Below are 9,397 nucleotides of genomic sequence, written 5' to 3' on the forward strand. Positions count from 1 at the left end.
CCATTAGCTTCTCCAGAGATCCCCATTCCATCCACTGCCTTCTTTAGAAAACTCCACCATGGAAAGAGAGGCAGCAAACATCCTCCTTGGCAGGCTCCAAATGACCGCTGGGACAAAATGTTCTTCCTCCCCAGTGCTAGTTCAACTCAGGTCCCCAAGGCTCTTTGGATGCTTCTCCCCTTGTCTTTATTCCCATCCAGGAAGCAGAGGACATACCACCCAACCAGTAGTACACAATGACAGCAAAAGCATCTCTCAGTGCAGGTGATGAATACTGGCTACAATATTCAATTCCTCTCCCACACCAGACCCCAGGTAATATATGATTTTGAAGAGAGCTAATCAGTGACAGTGCAGTTCAAAAGAACACTTGAAGAACATTTTGCTTCAGGCCTTCATTCCCTGGTGTCTCACCATCCCATGCCAGAGAAAGAGGAACATAATTTTTGCCTGCGGTGTTGTGGCTTAAATTCAGCCCTGAACTGAACTAGGGAGAAAATATGAAGAAAAATTTATGAGCTACTTAAGTCCTTGAACTGCTCTATAACTTTTTATATGCCATGATTACATTAGGTGCACTGCTCTGGCAGCTTAGTTCAGTGCAGAGAACTGTAAGGCTTCACGAGAACCTGTCTAATGAGGAAATTGGAAAAAATTATCTAGGACAGAACTTCGTTATTCTGAAAAAAGCCCCAGCCTTAAGTGTTAAGACAGAACAGATGAATAGCATACTGAGGTTTTATTGCATTTAATTGCACGATTTATTAAACACTGACAATTTCTCTTGAATAACCCCTTTCACTGACTTTATTACTTTCACAGGGTAGTGCATGATGTAAAGAACCAACCCTTGGGGGAGAGGTTTGAATTGCTCCAATTATATTTCATATTAGTGGTCAGCATCTTGATGCTGTGTGAGCTGCCCAGACAGGCTAATCTAGGGGCGAGCCGATGGGAATGGGAGCCTTCAGAAGCATACGGAGGATGAATCAGATTTTGGAAAAAAAATAGTCCCACATGTACCTGATCCCTCCAGTGATGCCAGACAGGAAATAAAGCAGCTAGGTGCCCTAAATGCAATTGCACCAAGCTTTTGCACGTGCTGCAGCAACAGTTGAAGAGTTCAATGCTGTTTACCTCCCCACACTGATTTTCTTTACTGTAGCACGCAGTTCCTCATCAGCACCCTCAGAGACAAAGAGAAGAGGAAAGAAAAAGTACCTACATGTCTCAATGTGCCCTAGGCAAGGTGGACTCATGAGACATGGGGTTTTTGGTCAGGCACTGTCTGTGACAGTCATGAGCTTGGCACTAAGTTTAATTAAAGAGGGATGGATACAAGCTTCCCTTTTCCTCCCTCAAGTTTTTGTTCCTCTTGCCTTGAAATGACAGCTTCAAATGATTGGCCTAATTAAGTGGAAGATTATCTGTGCTTAATGTACTCTCAGTGCCCCTCACTGGAATACAGTTTCACCAAACCGCAGCCTGTTGGGATGTTCACAGGATAGGGTTAAACTGTACACCATGGCCACCTCCTGCACACCCACATCCAGCTGGACAATCCATCCCTCCCCAGAAAGCTCCTGCAAATGCTGTTTCCTTGCACAGGGCTGAGCTTAGCCAGACCCTCCAAGGTGCAATGAGTTCTCCCGGTCTCTGTAGGGATGATTTTCCATCAGAGCTGGGACTGTTTCAAACCACAAACCCATCTAAGCAACTCTCCACTTCAACCCACACACCTTAACCTGGCCCAGGGAGATGCTCAGCTTAAACATAGTGCTGAGTAGGTCACAGGCAGGACACGTGAAATCCCAGTCCTGGTGTCCCATCAGCGCAGGGAGGGCTCAGGTCCCCTGAAAATCAGATCAGTTGAAAGTGAGGAGAATACACTAATAAATTTAAAGGGCTGCCAACTGCTTACAATGTGTATTTTAGCTACATCTGGCCAAATAATTGACTGTGAATAATACTACATTTGGCAAAAGCCCACGCAAGATGAGAGGGGGAGAGAGTAAAAAGGAAACAAACTTCCACTGGCCGGAAAGCATTAAGGAGTCAGGGGACAGGAGCATTACAGAGTCAGGGGGCAGATAAACTTCCCATATTTTCTGCCTGAAAAATAAAATGCTCTTCTAACATTAAGATCAGTCTAGGAAGCAAAATAAAGCTCAGCTTAAGCCTATGATAAGGGTACCTTTTAGAAGGAGCAGCAGCAGGAGGTTTGTGCTGACATCAAGGTCTAACCAAAAGGAATCTGAATTACAGAATCACAGAACGGTTTGGATTGGAAGGGATCTTAGAGATCAGCTTGTTCCAATCCCCTGCCATGGGCAGGGACACCTTCTACTAGACCAGGTTGCTCCAAGCCCTATCCAACCTGGCCTTGAACACTTCTAGGGATAGAGCATCCACAGCTTCTCTGGGCAACCTGTGCCACGGCATCACCACAGTCACAGTGAATAATTTCTCTCTTAATATCTAATCTTACCCTGCCCTCTGTCAGTTTGAAGCCATTCCTCCTTGACCTGCCGCTCCAGGTCCTTGACAAAAGTTTCTCTCTAGCTCCCTTGTAGCCCCTTCAGGTACTGAAAGGGTGTAATAAGGTCACCCCAGAGCTATTCTCCATTAACTAACTAAATAGAATTAATTCTCCTTAGTTTTCTGAAGCCACTTTTCTAAAACAAATCGACACAGGAAGAGAAACCCCATTAAGGACGCGGCACACAGGATAGCCAAGAGAAACCAAGAGCCTGTTCCCCTCCTAGAATTCTTCTGGTTTACTCAATTCTTTATCTTGATTAGCAAGGGAGCTCCGGTGGGTAAATGTTTAATCAGCACTGCCCTCTGCCCTGCCGTGGGACTGCTGGAGTCAAGCCCAGGCACCCTGGGCACGCTGACGAGAGCACGCTGCAGATACCATCGACTCATTAACCAGCCGGCTTCTCCCAGGAAAAAAAGAATAAAAAATCCAACTCTACTTTTTATTAAATTAAGAGGCACAACTGCAGCTCATCTCAGAGCGAAGGGCAATGAAAGGTGCACTGGGAGCCCCTCAGCCCCTGCTTTGGGGCAGAAAAGCAGTGTCTGTGTGGTCTCTGCCCGGAGCAGGAGCAGCGATGAGAGTGTGCACCTCACTCCCGGAATGAACTGCTCCTGGCATTCCATGGAGAGAACAGCCCCAAGCTACGAAGCAGCAGCAGAAAACCAAGCAGCAAATCTTTCACCCAGGCCAGGTGCAGAGGAGACAGAACCCATTGCTGCAGTGAGGGTAGAAAGGGGAGCCCCAGTAGTTACCACGTCCATCCCTTGCTGCTCCAGCATGTTCCCTGCCCTGCCTCCAGCCGGAGTCTCCCACAGCTGCTCCCCGCTCTGCTGCCCGTCCTGCAGCCACGCCAGGTGAGGCGGGGCAAGCCCTAAACACACCTAGGCCAAGCCTGGGTCTGCCCCCGGGGCGGGGAGAGCCTCACCTGGGCAGGGCTGAGCCTGCCCAGCAGTCCCTGACCTGACCCGTGGTTCCCTGAACAACAAATGCCCACGCTGTGGCAGGTTTGGGATGGGTTCAGAATGGGAATGATCAGCTTTGGTTTGCTTTGTGAGGGAAAGAACGGCACTTGGCATCAGCATGGGTGCCCCTACAGCACATATGTGTCCACATGATGTGCATATATATGGCAGCTTATAGAATCTTAGAATGGTTTAAGAAGGGACCTTAAAGGTCACCTAGTTCCAACCCCCCCCACACGTTCTCAGGTGTCTTCTCACACCTGGAGCAAGCAAAACTGAGCCCCACCATGCCCAGCAGTAATTCTTACCCCACCTCCTCTTAGGTGTCCCCATGGGTGACACCCACCCTTCTGCAGCAGCCCAGCCTGCACCAGGCTCTTCCCCACAGAGAAGCCAGAGTGATTAAAACAGACATTTCCCCAGAGGAACCAAATGTTTCCTTCATCTCTGGATAGCAGAGTCCAGCAAAAACAATCATCCTTGCTGAAGCCCACACATATTTCCTGGTGAAGCACCCTTTCCATGGTGAGCTGTCTCTCAAAGTCCTAAGGACAGACCAGCTAAATTAGGGCAAACAAGACTTTTCCTATCACTGGATATTTCTGCCCTGGAGAACACACTGAAAGGATCTGTCCAAACATTGAGCCCATGTTTTTACAGAGCATGTCTCCCAGGAAAAGCAAGGCTGGTTAGCTTGGTAAGAAGAGAACTAAGAGCCCCAGGACTTCCTTTTTCCCCTCCATAACTGATCAAATATTATTTCATCTCTTTCTGCAGGAGTGCTTGATGTTTTCCTTCAAGCAGAGATGGCTGCTGCGCAGAGCCTGGGTGCTGGTATTCAGAGGTGGCTGTCTATGGGGCTTGGGTGGGCAGGAAGCCATTGGCACCCTAAGCAATACTCATTAGTTGACCCTAATCCCACATAACAAGACATAGCATCCCTCCTATAGATCATTCCCAAAGAGCTGCCTGGAAAAAAACATGGAGCAACCTTAAAATCATCTAGTTCCAGCCCCTCTGCCACAGGCAGGGACATCTTCCACTAGACCGGGTTGCTAAAAGCACCATCCAACCTGGCCTTGAACACTTCTAGGGATGGGGCAACCACAGCTTCTCGGGGCAACCTGTTCCAGTGCTTCACCACCCTCACAGGGAAGAATCTTTTCCTAATATCTAATCTAAACGTACCCTCTCTCAGTCTGAAGCAATTCCTCTTTGTCCCATCCCCCTCCGCACATGGGCCTTGAGCAAAGCCTTGCCCCAGGCACCACTAATGCCTTCAGGAGTGGGACCAATGCTCTCACAGCCTACCCTGACCTTGCTTTCCAGAGCCAAACTTGAGGAGAGATGAAAAATAACAGGAAGAGAAATTGGAAAGGGGGGGGGGGAAGCAGGGAAAGGCTTATTTGTCAGAGACATGACTCGAAGCACGAGTCTCATTCCTCACCACATGAAAAGTCCTGCTGCTGTGTGGTGGTCTTGGAGAAGAAAGGGGGGTCCTGCCGAGCTGAGAGTTGGCAAGGAATTCCCCCAAGCCAGGGCTGGAGTCGCAGCATGATTGAAATCAATGCCAGCTTTGTGTACAGGTAGCTGGAGAGGATTTATGAGTGGTATGAACACAGACCATGAATTAAAGCACTGTTGGAGAATCAGGAGGTTGTGACTTCAGAGCCATGGTCCTGCGGAAAAGGACGGGGCAGATTCCTCTATACGCACTCTAAAAACATTTAAAAAATGCCAGAAGTTTCTTGAAAACATGCATTTTGTGAGTGCTAGCCCTAGTGGGACCCCACTAGCCTCACCTCCCCTCGACAGCAGCCTCAGGGCTGCCATAAATCGCTCCGGGCTGCACTAACTGCACGGGGAGCACGGTGTAGCCACAGTGTTGTTGTACAGATCAAACACTGCAGAGGTGGAAGCCAGCTTTTTTCTCTGGCTCTGGACTTTTGGGGAAAGCCTGATGACAAAGAGCTGGTGCTGCTCTACCTAAGTCACCTTTTAATGCGCCACACGGAAAAATTTCCTTCGAGAAACTAAACAGAGATGTCAAGAGACAACAAAACACTTTACACCCTCCCTGAAATGCTGGAGGGAATGCAGGTAATCCCCTCACTAGCCCTTCCCCTCCTACCCCACCTCTTCCGATAGTGCTGGTGCCTCCCATTGGTCCCCACCAAGCTATTGCCAGGAATAGTGACATCCCAGTGAAACACAATGACCACCTTGTCCTCTGCTGTTATTCCATGGGCAGCAGTTTGGAGCAGAAGCATGGGGTTTGCTCTGGGTTTGTGTCTCAGAGGCACCGACCCAGAACAGGAATTCCCAGGCACAGCCCTGATGTGAATAAAACCAAACAGCACTACTGAGAGTAGCAGCCCCAAACACTCCCTACATACGCACAACCTCCCCAGAACAAACCATTCCAACCTGTTTAAAAATTTAAAATTTCATTATTTGGATGTTTTTTTCCTGCAGTTGTGCTAATAGTGTATTATGTAGTTGCATCAGTCCAAGGGCTGCAAGCACAGCATCCAGCAGACTTATTTTCCCTGAATTATTCTTTTCAGCTACTTAGTGACTGATGGGATTTGTAATATAATATAGGTCTATTATATAGATTTGGAATTCGGTTTTTTTTTTCTTTGTTTGTTTGGATTGGTTTGTTTGTTTGGTTTTAGATTTTGTTGTTGTTGTTGGTTGGGTTTTTTTTTTAATTCACAGAGGTGTTACTAAAGAGCAGAAACAACAGCAGATCTTGGGAATATGATTTATTTCTAGTCTTTCAGACTTTTAGAAAGGTGGGGCAGTGTGACTGGTGAAGATGAGGCAAATTTTTATGCAATCCAGTCTTCTCTGGAAGACAACTAGATTCAGGTGTTGCCCGTGATATAATTGGTGATAACATTAGCCCAGTGTCATGATATTAGAGATTGGGTGTGGTCTGACAACTTGTTTTCTTTTGTCACAGCTACTGGCCCCACATGTGGGACAACACTGGGGAAAGGCAGTAGGGGCCATATCTCTGAAAAAAACAACTCAAAACCCAGACAAATGGGAAAAAGTGGATAGCAGGGCACAGCCTTGTACTAGGGAGGGATTTTAGCTCAGATTTTATGCCTTACTCTGTCCCCAAGAGGGCCAGGACACTCACCTCAGTCTGGTTCCTAGAACATCTGATAGAATCCTGGAATGGTTTGGGTTGGAAGGGATGCTAAAGATCATCTAGTTCCAACTCCCTGCCATGGGCAGGGATGAGGATGATTTTAATCTCATCCTTTTTCTGCCAGGAGGTCATATCATGGTTTTCCAGCAGAGGGGGAGAGAGGATCACTTGTTCCACCATCGAGCGTCTTACTCTCTCTTGCATTGCTGGCAGGAATGAGAAATTTAAGAAAATGCAGTATTATTGATCCCTGCATTCAAAATCCAACACTTTCATTTACTGGCCAGGACAACTGTTGTTTAGGAGGAGCCAGTGTAGGTACCATACAGCTCCATCAGAATTTTTAAGATCAGCCCCACCAAAGCACTGTGGCAGTCAAGAAAATTAATTTAAAAGCCTTGCAATGTTTCAGGTATTTTATCAAGTTGCATGGTTGTCTCTGAAGTACGGCCCTGATCCCACACTTAAATGCACACTTTTTTCCTAGAAATATAGCCCATATAATCACTTGTGTGTTTAAAGCTAAGCGTTTACTCTGGTAGAAGATAATGTTATCAGACCAGTTCAGTGTTCAGTGATACCAAATGAGGCTGGCACGTCCAGCACTAGGGCTGGTCCTTAGATAGACCTTTTCCATGCCTCCCTACAGCCTCTGCGCTCAGTAACTGAGACACATGCACAGTGTTGTTGGTCCTTAAAATGCACCATCTCACCGTGAGCATTTGGTAGCTGGAGAATTTAAGGTGGGGAGGAAAAACAGATGTACTTCAGGAAATGAGGTGCAGAACTGGTGCACAGAGGAAAAGCATGCTGGTCAGAGGCTGGTCAGCAGTGTTTGCTGTCACCCCTCTGACATGGAGGATGATGACCTGGGTAATACAGAAACATCATCTAGCACACAGCATCTGCTCTGCAGGGTAAACTGTAGCAAACACCTTATATCTGTCTTATCCTTCTTCATACTTCTACTCAGGTCTTCTATTTCCTATATGATATAAAGACATCTTCCAAATCTAAATCCTTCTCTTGAAGATATCTGTGCTGGGATTTTGATTTTGAAGTTTAGAGATGAAGACCTTGGAAGCCAGCTTTACTTCCTTCGCAAAACAGAAGTTATTTTACCAAGCTGCTGTGCAGGGAAAGTTCTCCAGCGCCTGTAGAGAGGATGAGCTGAGAAAGGCCATGTGTGCTGTGAAACAGCAAACTTTCCAAGGGCAGAGCTCCAATTTCTAGGCATAGCTTCTTGATCTTGCCATAGCTACATCTCTGTAACCCCTGTACATTGCAACAATCTCTACATTTTTAAAAGAAACCCCACCACCCCTGAATAAAGGCTTTCTGCTCTGCGCTTTTCCTTGGTGAACCACGACAGAACAAATGGCACATGGTAGGTGCCAGTCACATCACCTAATGCTCAACAGCAAGAAGTTTGGATACAACTTTGTGGGTAGGATGCATTGAACAGAATAAAAAAGAACAGGACTCTTCCTTTAGATGGTCACAGTCTTCAAGTCAGGAACAAAATTCAGATATATAGTATTGCATGAATAATGTACTACAAAAAATAAAAATAGAACACTGGCATAAAAAAAGAATGATTCTTTTACATAACTGTATCCCCTGCAGCAAAAACTGTATTAATATACTAAAAATAAAAATCTACATATGAAGGAGGAACAAATGCAAATTGCTGGATGACAACAACATCATATTCTATATATTACGGCTTCACCCTGGAGCTAGGCTTGTGCAGACAGCCACATTATCCACAGGCTGCTCAGGTGCTATGCAAAAGATCAATGCATTCTGTAGGCGGACATCAATTCCCCTTTCTGGGCCAAACACATTTGAAGTGGAACAAAATCCTGTTTTGCTATCAGTGAGGACAAGTGGGTGCCCAAGATTGTTTACTGAGTTAATCAGCCCCTGATTTTTAGATACGTAAGAGTTGTAAATGAGGAGTTGTGTGCCTTCTAATTAGAGTGAAAGATTTCTTCAGTGTTGGGGGAAACAGGTTTGCGATGGGAATAGTCACAAAGTGACGATGTGAGCTTGCTGCTCACCCCAGCCTGCTCACAGCCCCTACTTCCATGCTTCTGAAGAGCCTCAAGATGTCATGGCTCATCCTCCTGAAGGTGACTGCATCACCATCAACAGCATGGCCAGCACTGCAAGCCAGAGGTTCAGAGAGTTAATTCAGGTTTAGAGTCAAGGATCCCACACACATTTTAGACACATTCAATTCATAACGTTATAGATGGAACCATAGCTCTTATATATATATATATCACTTTGGGAACATAACACCTTTGAGAAAGGTTCTTTAATTTCACCTCTAACGTGGAGTGCTTCACTTGCTGCTTAAATCTCTCCCTCACGCCTCTCCCTCAGACGACCTCACCTATCAGTGCGAAATTGGTGTTGTGCCTGATTGCACAAACCAGCCCAGCCTTTTACCTGAGAGATGTGCCACAAATAACTTTCATTAGATATATATGGTGTGTTTCTGATGCTGCTATCAGAAAAGATATAATGCCTCGACAGTCTTGCTTAGATGCTGAGGAGGCACTTGGCTGTGCAAAACATCCATTTATATCACAGGACAGCCCAGGTTTGGATCGAAGACAGATTTGGAAGATGGCCAGGGAGGGTCCTACCATGGGAACAGTGGGGTCCATCCCCATCAGACCTCTATAAGCATTGCTAAAACCTTTTTTAAGTCATTCTGTC

This window comes from Pipra filicauda, unplaced genomic scaffold (genome assembly GCF_003945595.2).
Source record: "Pipra filicauda isolate LSUMZ 115617 unplaced genomic scaffold, ASM394559v2 scaffold19_size4547281_pilon, whole genome shotgun sequence".
NCBI lineage: Eukaryota > Metazoa > Chordata > Aves > Passeriformes > Pipridae > Pipra > Pipra filicauda.